The sequence below is a fragment of the Meleagris gallopavo genome, chromosome 8, assembly GCF_000146605.3.
Source record: "Meleagris gallopavo isolate NT-WF06-2002-E0010 breed Aviagen turkey brand Nicholas breeding stock chromosome 8, Turkey_5.1, whole genome shotgun sequence".
In the NCBI taxonomy this organism is placed as follows: domain Eukaryota; kingdom Metazoa; phylum Chordata; class Aves; order Galliformes; family Phasianidae; genus Meleagris; species Meleagris gallopavo.
This window is the reverse complement of record NC_015018.2, coordinates 8,765,886-8,778,191: the sequence shown is the minus strand read 5'-3', so window position 1 is coordinate 8,778,191 and position 12,306 is coordinate 8,765,886.

Here is a 12,306-nt window from a genome sequence, read left to right as displayed (position 1 = left end):
CCAAATATTTTTATGAGAAATTTGTAACCGTCACTACTCATTAATAGGATTCAGGTAGCCACTGGAAAATGATCCAAATATTTCCTGGTTAACTGTCTGTAGTTTAATATTATAAGTTTAAAAAGCAAGCAAACAGAAAAACAAAGAAACGAGAAAAACCCCAAAACAAAATAGCTAGTACACATATAGTACTATCTATAGTACTATATAGTACACTATCTATAATACATAGATAGTAAAAGCCAAGGCTATGTGATGAGAGGAAAGCAGAAGTGAGACACCAAATGAAAATTGGCACAAATACCAGAAAAAGACTACAAGAGTTTGGATTTAGAAACCACTAGCAAGTCCCTATCAAAAGAAAGGAACATAAAGAAAATCAAAAAGTAAACTTAAAGACTGGAATGTGAGGAGGTTGGGTCTAGATACACAATTTCTCAATGGTGCCATTTGGCAACCAAAATCTGTGCACACTGCAGTACCATTCTGAAGGGGAGTTACTGTCTTCTGAATTGCCCTCTGCCTGGCCTAGACTTCACTGAGAAATAGTTTTAAGCACAGAGAAAAACATTCAAAAAAAAAACAAAAAAAACCCTAAGAGATTTCCTCATAAGGATCAGAACTCTAGATATTGTTCTGATGCCATAAAGTGGTGCTAATATGAATGCATGTTACAACTTCTCCTTATTTTAGCCTCCAAAGATTTCCAAAGATTCATAAAAAGAAGAGTGGGGAAACAGGAGTGAGGACAGTTGCTGATTTAATGACTTTTTAACTTTGGTAACAAGATGGATAGGATGATATCATAAGGTTGTGGGACATCAGCAAAAAAAAAGGAACAGAAACCTGTAAGAAAGGCAGGGGAGTCATGGAAGATACGGTTATCCTCCCCTCCAAAGTTAGCTACAGTTGAAACAACCATGGTAAACACCAGGTATTACTGAACTCGTCGTTACTTTTAAATGACAGCCACTGTCTGGTTTGCTTCTGTGAAGGGAGTAGAAAGCACCAGGTCTCCAAGGAGGGCACTTCTTCCTCCCCAAGGAAGCCAAAGAAGTAAACCTGAGCAATTCTCAATGAGGGCAACTCCTAATGAAGTTAGTGGACAACTAGCAGCACTGACAAGCAGGATCTGATTTTGTAAACCTTTGAGACTGTTTTCAAAAACTCTTCAGGTGGTAAAGACTTGCCCTTGTCAATGTCTTGATGTCTTACAACCTCCGCATAGGCTACTTTGTAGCAGCATATTGGTCATACACTTTGCATGGTACACCCCTAAACCCTTCTTCCTCTTGGAATAAATTGCAGTTGAGGTGAGATGCAACTCAGTGATACAACATGCATAATGACAATTTTACAGAATGTAATTACAGTAGAAAAAAACCCAAACTCATCATAGCCACCCTCACATATTAGCCTGGAGAAAGATAAGTCAACAGAGAACTCTAACATGAATTGTTAATTCAGGATCACAATCTAATGTGTACAAAATATTTGAACTGTTTTTTGGTTTGTTTTTTTTTTTCCTATTCCTGAACCTATAGTGATTAAAATGCAGCCATGTTGTTCTTTTTTTAATCACAAATGCAATTTTATGCAAGTAGACATAGGAAAGTCTAGGAAATTAAAGTGAATATTTATGTCCATATAAACTTCTTAATGGCAACATTCTTGCTGTGAGCACAGCAGCTGAAGAGGGTGGATTAAATTATTTTGGCCAGATCCTGTTAATATTGTTTTCATTGGCAACATTCCCACTGACTTAATGGGAGCTGGATTAGATCCTGACTTGAATAAAGTACAATTCTCAGATGCATATATAACATAATCACTGATATTTCATATACTCCAGTTTTCACATCTGTTTGCCCTTACTAAGTTTTACAAATACTCTGAAAGCACTAATCAGGCAAACTACATACACGAGATTTAAGGTGTCCAGTCTTGTGTTTCCAGAATTTGGGAAAAAATGCTTGTGCTTTATTCATACTTGGATTCAAAAACCACAGCCTGAATGGTATCCAGCCTCTTGAGTACTGAGCTTCAAATGTTGGTATGCTTAGCTCCTCCCCCTGCAGGCTTTGCAATGCATATGAATAGCATTTATTTAAAAGGCTAGGGAATTACAGTGCATTTGGCAGTCAGCAAATGCAGTTGGTATGAAGCTCCCTCTCTCTATTTACAATTTTCATCATTCAAAAATATTTAAAGGATCTTGGTTAAGCTAGAAAGCTCCTACGCTTCATTCCTTCCATCTAGAATGATGATCCAGGTACAGAAGAAAACAAGAAGACAAAGTTGATGTCCTAGCCTCCACATAAGTAGTGAATCTCCTGATATCTCCCTAGGCAGTGCGCTTCGGTGGCTGGAGTTCTTCAGGCAGATACTACACTAAGCTTCCTGCCAGCAGGGACAGAACACTGACCATCACAGCAGCACATCCAGTTCTGACACTGACCTGGCACATGCATCTGAATTTGTTGTTCTCAGCAAACCACTTGTAAACATTGGTAAGTGTGTGCACTGTAATGTCTGCATTACCAGACATGAAGTCTGATGCCTAACTCTGACCTCAGATGTACACAAACCCTCTGAGAGCTGGACAAAGGCTTGCACTCCTTCAAGTACTCAAAGAGAAAAGAGGGAGGGAGGCTCAGCAAGAATAAAGTTCAAGCTGTCCATTACGATATCTTGTTCTTAGAAAAAACATAGCCTAAAAGTGTGAGCCTGTGAGGTTCCCAGTAGGACCAGGGCTAATGGGAATTAGTGAGGGTGGACTTCGTATGCTCTGGATCAGCCTCTGGTTTTGCAAACCCAGAGGGGCTTTCTGAACAAGTACTCTAACCTTGTGGAGCTTTATCTGTGGTTACTGCAGGCCCATCTTTGTTTCAGTTTGGGAAAGAATGTTACTCCAAAGTGACAGTGTAATTTCCTATGCAGAGGCTGTTTCTCAGTATGACTCATCTATGTATTGTATTCCAAGATGTAAGTATGAATCATAGGTAGCTGATGGAAGAATACAAATGAATCTATTCAATTTTTTATTATCATTATTTTTCAAAGCAGAGTAACTTTTTTTTTTCTTCTTGACTGTGAATCTTACTGGAAATAAATTGGATCAAATCCAACTGAGAAATCTTTACATTATAGAAAGCCACGGGGTTTTTGTTGCTGTTGTTTTGCTAGGGAGTGTGAACATGAGGGATGCTGTTGGTTGAGTTTTGTATTTTTTGTTTTGCAGTAAGCTTAAAGCTGAAGCTTATGGCAAGTGTTATTAACAGCAACATTATTAACATTTTTTTGCTGCTTAAATATATTAAAAGCATAAAAAGAAGAGGATACTCATAGTTGTAAAAAGAGAACCCACACAAAACACACACACACACAAAAGGACACATGACATGGCAGGAAAGATTAAACTATCTCATCAGTTTCTCTCCTGGACTATGCAACTTTTCCAATAGAACTGGAAGATGTGCAATTCTGAAAATTGCATGTATCTGTGATTGAAGTGCTTGGTATCCAAATCCAGTTAGTCTCTGGACTGTCATTTGGCCTTAAACCATGACACCTGTATCAATTACACAAATTAGTACAGCTCTGAGCTTTAAGGAGTGCAGGACCAAACCTGTGGGTCTAATGAAAGCTGACAGATTAACAACAGCAGATACAGAAACAAAGACCTCCTAATTCGCTATATTGGAATTTAACTATAGATTTATCTTGTCTTCGAGATTTTGGCCATTACAGATAATCCAAATTAAAGTGTATGGGTTTGTTTCTTGATATTTTTTTCCTGTATACTACTGCTGTTTTTTTGTTTGTTTGTTTGTTTGTTGTTGTTGTTGTTTTAAGACTATAGAATTGATTCAGAAAAAAAAGAAAAAAAAGAAAAAAAAGAGACTATTATGCCAGGCATAATGAAAACTCAAAATACCTTTTCCTCAAGCCCCTGAGGCTCGAGGCACTTTTATTCCCTTGGTAAATTAAACTGACAATGTCAGCTTAATATTTGTCCATAAAGAGATTAGCTTGTATTTAACTATATTTTGGAATTCAGTAAATGTCTGCCTGTCCAACTTATGCTTTCTTGAAGGGCTACTGCTAGGTCTGATCCCTTACAAGTAAAGGTAGTTTACAGGGTAACTGTCAAAGTAAGAAAATATAAGAAAGCAACGTTAGATCTAACGTTTACTTCATGCTCTTTGAGACATTAAGTCCTGAAGTGAAAATGTAAAATGTAAACTTCACAAATCTGAAAATCTGTAATTATGAACAACACCTGAAAAGATTGTTTTTTTCCAGCTGACAGATAAACTTCACTTTTAAAGGCATCTTCCACAGAGAGGAATAAAAACAAACAAAGGGGCAAAAATTGTTCTGTCTTTATTGGTAGAAAACAGAGGGGTTTTGATAAGTACTTACAATGACTGCACTGTTGACTTGGCATATATACATCAAAAGACTGACAGACTTGATTCATGTTTCTGTGCAATACAAACAATGACACTGGAGCCAGATCTGAACAGCTCTCAGTAATTGAAGGTAGCACAAACAGATCCTAAAGAGCAAGCAGTGCACAAGTTCCACTGTCAATAAAAAGAAGAGTCAGCATGGCATGCACATTACTACTTCATGTTTTACTTCAGTTACGTATTTAATTTTAAAATGTCCTTTTTTCCTTGGGTCAGGGAATTTCAAGGATAACTGGTATAGTTACTGCAGAAGATACCACAAAGCTCTGATTTCTTGTAGCTGGCAGGGCATTTCTGCAGCAACTGGTATCATTTTACACAGATGACCTGCCTTCTATTGCTGCAGAAGTGAAGATGCGTTTGCAAATGAATACATGTTGACCCTGTATACTTCAAGGCAACAGAACTGAAACATGTCTAGCTGCAGTAGCTCTCTGTAGTCATTTCACTTTGGGGAGTACTGTTCTAAATAATACAGTACCAGCAGTTCTGCTTTTAAATACTATACTCTTTGGTGATGCTGCAGCAAATGAATAGAAAATTACTAGCATTGTAGCAAATCATGGTAGGTCAATATATAATGCTTTCATTTTCAGATTTCTGAATTCAAACATCTCTTCTAAAGGTGTTCATATGTATTTCATATTAATAATGCATTTTCTTGTTACATCTTACTAAAATCTATACCAGTGTATCATTCATACTAAAGTCAGAGGCAAGAAAATTGAGAGCCTCTGTATTTTGTGGGGAGAGGCTCCATAGAAGGATAAGCTAACAGTTTGTAATGCAAGATACTTTACTTTGTCTGATCAGTTCTGCTTTCATCTCCAACATGCTCAATCTTAAATTGATTAGGTAAACCACTGTTCTCAGATACTTGGGAGGGTGAAGAGAAAAGGAATTATTTCTTGAAAGAGAAGATATGTGTGATATTAAACGCTCTATATGTAGCACTGTTTAGAAATATAAAATTTCAACTTCCCTGAAGTTCAACATATCTTAAAGTGGGCATTAAAGCCATTTTTTAATGTGAAAGGAGACAGAAATCAAAGGCTTTTAAATCTTCCATGTATGCTGTCTTTTCATCACGACAGTACAAGTCTTAACTAAAGGTTAAGTGTCATGAAAAAGTTTCCTGACTGGAAAATGCAGTCCAGGGCTGCATTTAAAAAGAAGAAATTCCATTGTTTGAATTGTGGCTAGCTTACATCACCATCATCATTTGAAAAAAAAAAAGTTAATTTAAACATTTCTATTGAAATTAAAATTCTGTCCAGGGGCTTTGTGTTCCTTTAGTAAGTTCTATGCCCATTTTCACTGAAAATTAGTTTAAACAAGTCCCTGATTTGAGTGCTCCGGCATTGAAATCTGTGAAGAACTCATTCAGATAAGCGCAGGTAGGAAAGCAAAGCAATAATCACATCTGGAGGCAAACAAAACATAAATCACCGTGCTGGCAACCAGCCAAGACGGTAGGGGACAAGCATAAAAATAATACTGAAATAGCAGTACAATATTCTAACCACATGCTGTTAACAAGACAAAACAAGGTCAAACATTATTTCTATTATCACAGATCACTGCATATTAGTAGGAAAGAAGAGTGGAGACTTACAAGCAGAGAGTCAGATTCAGTTGTGGAATGACAGGGAACAAGTCCTTTTAGATACAACAGGAAAATAGCACTTCTTTACATCAAAACCACGCTTAACCCAGGTACGCTCATTGGGGAAGATTAAGTATTCAAAAGTTGGTATTCCCAATGAGTGCTTTATTATGTTCCTGATTTTAAATACAACCACACAAATTCAGAGCAAATCAAGCTGGAATGGTAAAGGGCACTTGGAATGCTGCACACACCGGTGACAGTTCAGTTTGTCATCAAAAAGGAAATACAACTACGTGAGATGAATGTGAAAACACTTTGTTATGTAAAGACTTACGTGGTGCATAAAATTATTATCAAGTAATGTTCAAATCTGTGCAAGGCACTTCAGTCCAACTCAAGGATGCATTAGTTTAGACACTGCTGAGAAACAAAAGGATAGCTTTTGCTAGAAGTAAGTTTTAAGGAGTGAAGACTTATATATACTGATCATATCATCACACAGGTAAATTCCCCTATGATAAGCTTGCAATCGGCAGTATCAAATGCAAAGTAACGTCATTCCCTCTACTCTAGAAAAAAAAAAAACAGCAAATCAAAACAAATTTCTCTGAAGGTGATAATGATTAAGATAAGAGTTTAGAGAAGCAGAAAAGGCATATTTGCAGACATCATTAAACATCAAACAGAAGTGCCAGGCGTCCATATACCACAAAACAGATTTAAAATCAATAAGCATAAATGGATCCAAACTGGGAGGAAATTAATTTTTGCCATTGTCTTACCATCTAGGTTTTCAGAACAGCCTAGATGATGCTAGTTTAATGGAATGAAGGGGGTTCACAGACACTTTTACACTTCCTTAACATGTCCAATAATTTGTCTGCAAATTATTGTCTGTAAAGCAAGGAAGCACTACTGTGCTATAGCCTTCAGTTTGGTGATTCCTTTGAACTCAAAGCCACATTTTGTGAATAGCACAAAATAAAAAAGTAAATACATCTTCCTTTGCCTTAGCAAAGGATGTGTTGATATCGAAGGACAAACGGTCTCTGTAAAGCTGGTCCCCCTATGCTATAAATCCCATAAAATTAGTTTCTGCATGGAAAACCACTGTACAACATGCTTGGGAGAAAGTCTGAGAGGAATCAGCAAGTCAGAAAGCCAGGGAAAAAAAAAGCTTAAGAAGTTTGATGAAACAGGATGAAAGCCCAATTGATAAGACACACTACTTCTGTTCCTGTCAGGCTAAAGAAATTTGCTCAAGCACAAAGTATGTATGGTGGGCAAAGGAAGCATGCAGTTAACTGCCTGATGAGAATGGGAGGCAGAGCATTCATCCTTTTTTCTGTTAGCCAACTGTTAGCGGTGGTCTGATGTTTAATATTCTGTTTTCTCCGAGAATAGATAAAATCAAATGGAATTATCTTCAGTCCTGCTATCCTGCCCTGGTGGGGCAGCACTAAAAGGATACTGTCACTGCTTTGGGAAGCCAACCTTCTACGCTTGTGCTGGAGCATTACTCTCTCTGGTGTCCTTAAGTTTCTCCATCAAGTATCAGAGAAGACATTGAATATGTTGCTCTGAAGTTATTTTTGTGTCTGTGTGTTCCTGATCTCAGTTTTACCAATGCAAGACAGTTGTTTAAAGCAGACAATGCAAATTTCTCTCAAAGTATCAGCCTTTTCGCAACTCTTTTCCTGCCTTCTCTCTGGATTGCATGAGAGCACTGTAATCTCATTCTTTTCTAAGTCACATGATGATTAAATAGTGTTAAAACATCTACATTACCAAACAGCCTCTTAAAAAATTATTTCAGAAATCCATTTTAACTTTCCATTCATCTGTCCCTTCCTACTTTTGTAATATCCCACTTTCCCTACCACAGGTCCGCTCACACTCATTTCTAATCTTTTGTCTTGCAGTCAGGGCTGATCCATGATGTATAGGACAGAGCAGGCATACCTATCCCGGTGACCCAGCACAGCTCACACTGCGGCCCACCCCCTACCCTGGGCAGCGGCTCTGCCCCGCTAAGTGGCCCGGCCCAGCCCCAGGCACACAGTCATCACCAAGCACCAACCAAACATGTGAACCCATCTGGGCTGAAACCAGGGCAAGGGACACACTGCAGTGCTAGCTCAAGTTATGGCATGGAAGGTTATGGATTTTGATACATTGGCTAAACACACTCCTATGAACAACAAAAAAATATGCAGCCATGCTTTCCGTTTTGATAAAGGAATGTTAGAATAGGTTTCAAGATTGCAAAAAACAAACGAACAACATCAATTTTCTGGTTTACTTGTAACTCCATTTTCAGTCTACATAATTACATTACTTGCAAATTTTCAAACAGAGTATATTGAGTTGCAAATCCAAAATGTGATCATGTCTCTTTATCAAACTTCTGTAAGCCCTCTCTTACCAGAGAGAAATGCCTCTCTCTTCACAGTCACGCCTTAATCATGTCACCACTTTTGTCAGTATGTACATTTATGAACAAACTTTCCAAGGAAACAGAGGGAGAATAAAATTTCATTAAAAATCTCTGACAAGCACCTTGAGAACACTATGAATAGCAACTACTGCCATGAAACCAGTCAGATGCATTAGTTTCACAAATACAAGGTCCTGTATCCCACTAGTTCTGCGTTTTTGTTGCTCTTTTTTGTTTTAATAAAAATACATTAAAATTAAAATAACTTTTGTCACATACGCATTAACAATGTATATTTTATGATGGCTGATCTAAAAATAATGCCTTCACACAAAAGAGGTTATATCTGCATGGCTTGCTTAATTACAGCACATTTCACATTCATGGGCAACCTGTCCATAGCATCCATAGTCAAGTCAATCCCCTCAATCCCAAGTGCATCTGTAGGTTGCATCTCTTCCTTGATTTCCTGAAGTATCATGGGCCCATTGAGCTAGAAATAGCTCACTGTTATGTTGCCAGTCTAGATCTGCCTGGACTACTTCAATCCTAGCTGCCTAATCCAGCTGCTGGTTGCTCTCATGCTCTTCAGCGGCACAATTTCAGGGTATGTGAGCATCTACGTGACAATCATGTTTACAATCATGTTTACAATCATGTTCTCTACCCGAGCAATGATATCTTCCACACTGCAATGGCCCAGATGGGTTTGTCTCAGCGCTGCTTGTTGTTCTGCAGTCTGGTCAAGTGGGAGGTGCTCCTGCCTATAGAAGGGGGGCTGGAACTAGATGATCTTAAGTGTCACTTCTAACCAAACCATTCTATAATTCTATAACTACGGTTGAAATATAAATAGGGAGAGGCTTGGCAGGTGGATTATATCACACTCCCACACCCCTAACCCATGGCAAATGCTATATGCTTACAATGGTGGAAGCAACCACTGGATGGTTAGAAACCCATGATTCATGCCATCACCTGAAATACTGTCTTAGGTCTCAGAAACAAGACTTGTGGTGACATGGCATCCCAGAAAGAATTGAGTGAGACAACGGAACTCATTTCCAAAACAATCTCTTAAATACCTGGGCCGAAGAGCATGGCATTGAGTGGGTATATCACATCTCCTATCATGCACCAGCATCTGGAAAAATGGAACAATACAGTGGACTGTTAAAGACTATATGGAGAGCTATGGGTGCTAGAACTTTCAAACACTGGGACACACATCTAGCAAAAGCCACCTGGCTAGTCAACACGCAAGGATCTGCCAATCACGTTAGTTCTGCCCAATCAAATCTCCTGTATACTGTAAGAGGGGATAAAGTTTTGGTGGTGCACGTAAAGAACATGCTGAGCAAGACAATCTGGGTTATTCCTTCCTCAGGCAAAGGCAGTCCTATTCATGGGATTGCTTTTGCTCAAGGACCTGGATGCATGTGGTGTGTAATGTGGAAGGATGAGGACATCCGTTTTGTACCTCAAGGTGATTTGATGCTGGATGAGAACAGACAATAATTTAAATTGTGTATGTTAAATAGCTACATAATACTGTATGTCATCATTATTATGGCTGTTATATGTCTTGTTAATGGTATTACAGTAAGAACTGCCCAGGTTAAAGAAGAATGAAGTCTGATGGAACCAGAACTAGCTTCTGCATGCAGTAACCCAATGCTATGAATTATCCCTCATGCACTGAAGGACCGTTACGACAAATGGAGCTTAAAGTTATGAACTAAATGAATACCAGGGACAAAATAAATGGATGGTCGATAGACTGTGGAAATAATATGTGGGTATATATATAAAAAACAAAAACAGAACAAAACAAAAAAAAACAAGATAGATGGTGGTAATTGGTTAGGATGCACAGAAGTTGTGGGACCTGAACATGATGAAAATGGTACGGAAAATGGGGCCGATAATGTCTTAGTTTCAGCTGAGACTGAACTGTTCTCTTCCATGTTTGGTATGATGCTATGCTTTGGTACTAGGAGAAAAAAGAATGCTGATAACACACCAATGTTTATAGTTGCTACCAAGCAGTGTTGTACAGAGCCAAGGCCATTCTCAGTGAAGGGCCCAAGGAGCTGGGAGAATTAGGACAGCTAACTTAAACTGGCCAAAAGGATATTCCATACCATGACATCATGTAGATGGAGTTTTGAAGAGGGTGGGAGCTCAGCTTTCTCTCTTCTGCTGCTTGGAGGGCTAGCTGGGCATTGGTTGGGAAGTGATAAGCAATTGCTTGCGCATCACTTGCTATACACATTCATGTATATATATATATATACACACACATATATGTAGTTATAATTTTATCCTTTTCCTTTTCTCTGTCTTGGTAAATAATTTTTATGTCTGCCCACAAGTTCTACATTTTTTTCCCTCATTCTCTCCCCCATCCCCCTGGGAGGAGGGAAGTGAGTGAATGACTGTGTGGTGCTGAGCCACCTGCTGGTCCAAACCACAACATCTGGTTTAGGAACACCCACCTCCCATCAGCAGGAACTTCTGCTTAAGAGCTCTGTCATGGTTTCATGATTTTTGGTTATCAGTATTCCACATCATAACATCATGTAATGCACTGGGGGTTTGACTGCTGATGCTCAAGTTCCGGGTGCCTGTCCGGAAGAGAAGAACTACATTTCCCCAGGGGGCTTTGCAGTCAGCGAGGAGATATAACTCCCGGCAAGGTCGCCTGATTCCTTCTTCTTCTTCTTTGCCTGCGCTTCTTCGCTTGCGCTTCTCCGTCTGCGCTTCTCTGCCTGCACTTCTTCATCGGCTCAACTGGACTGCACTTCTAATCTCAGTGTTGTGGTGAGGCCAATCCACCTTCCAGACACACATTCTCTCTCTCACATTATATTCTGCTGATACGATATTTAGTTTAAATTAGTTTGTTTCACCTCAGATTGTTGCCGCTGTTTTCAATTATTTCAGGCTCCCCTATTTTCCTTTTCCAGGGGCGTGGATCCATGGATCCCTCTGCCCTTCTAGTCATGGAACCGGACCGAACCAGCTCATAAGCCATTGACAAGTCCTCAAGAAGAAGAGGAACATTGCAAGCTCAAATCATTATCCTTCTGCCTCCATCATACCCCCAAGTATCCCTGAGAATAGATAAGCACCAATTTTCTCTCAGCAAGGTGATCTACAACAGGAGGAATCCATAACTACCCACTTCTCTGTTTTCTATGTCTATAATAGCCCTATAGGTATTTCACCTGGAGCAATAATCTGACCATGCTGCCAATATTTGAGTATGTACATCAATCATAAAAAACAAACAAATAAACAAACCAAGGTTACAAGCTCAGCTACATGTGACAATAATGCCAAACAGAAGTTTGTCATATCCCATCTCTTTGCTTTCAATACCTGATTCTGATCTTACGCCAGTTTTACTCTAGCACAACTAGTTTGGCATCAGCAGAGGTAATACTGATTTGCAGCAGCAGGCAATCAGAATAAGACTCTTATTTTTCCTTGGCAATACGTCCCCAGGGAAAGCTTGTCCATCTCCAGCAGCTGTTGCTTTTTTACATCTGTCTAACTTTCCTTTTTTATGTCCATTTTTCAAGTGCTTTTTTTTTTTAAATGTCAATCAGCGTGAGATAATATCACTCAGTTTTCCCTCTTGCAATCAAGTTTTAGCAATCACAGCCAGATGTTGTTTTCATTACAACCCCAACCCCTTTTCAATAAAGTTGCAGTGTTTAACTATCAAAAGCACCCTTTCCTTTCCTTTCCTTTCCTTTCCTTTCCTTTCCTTTCCTTTC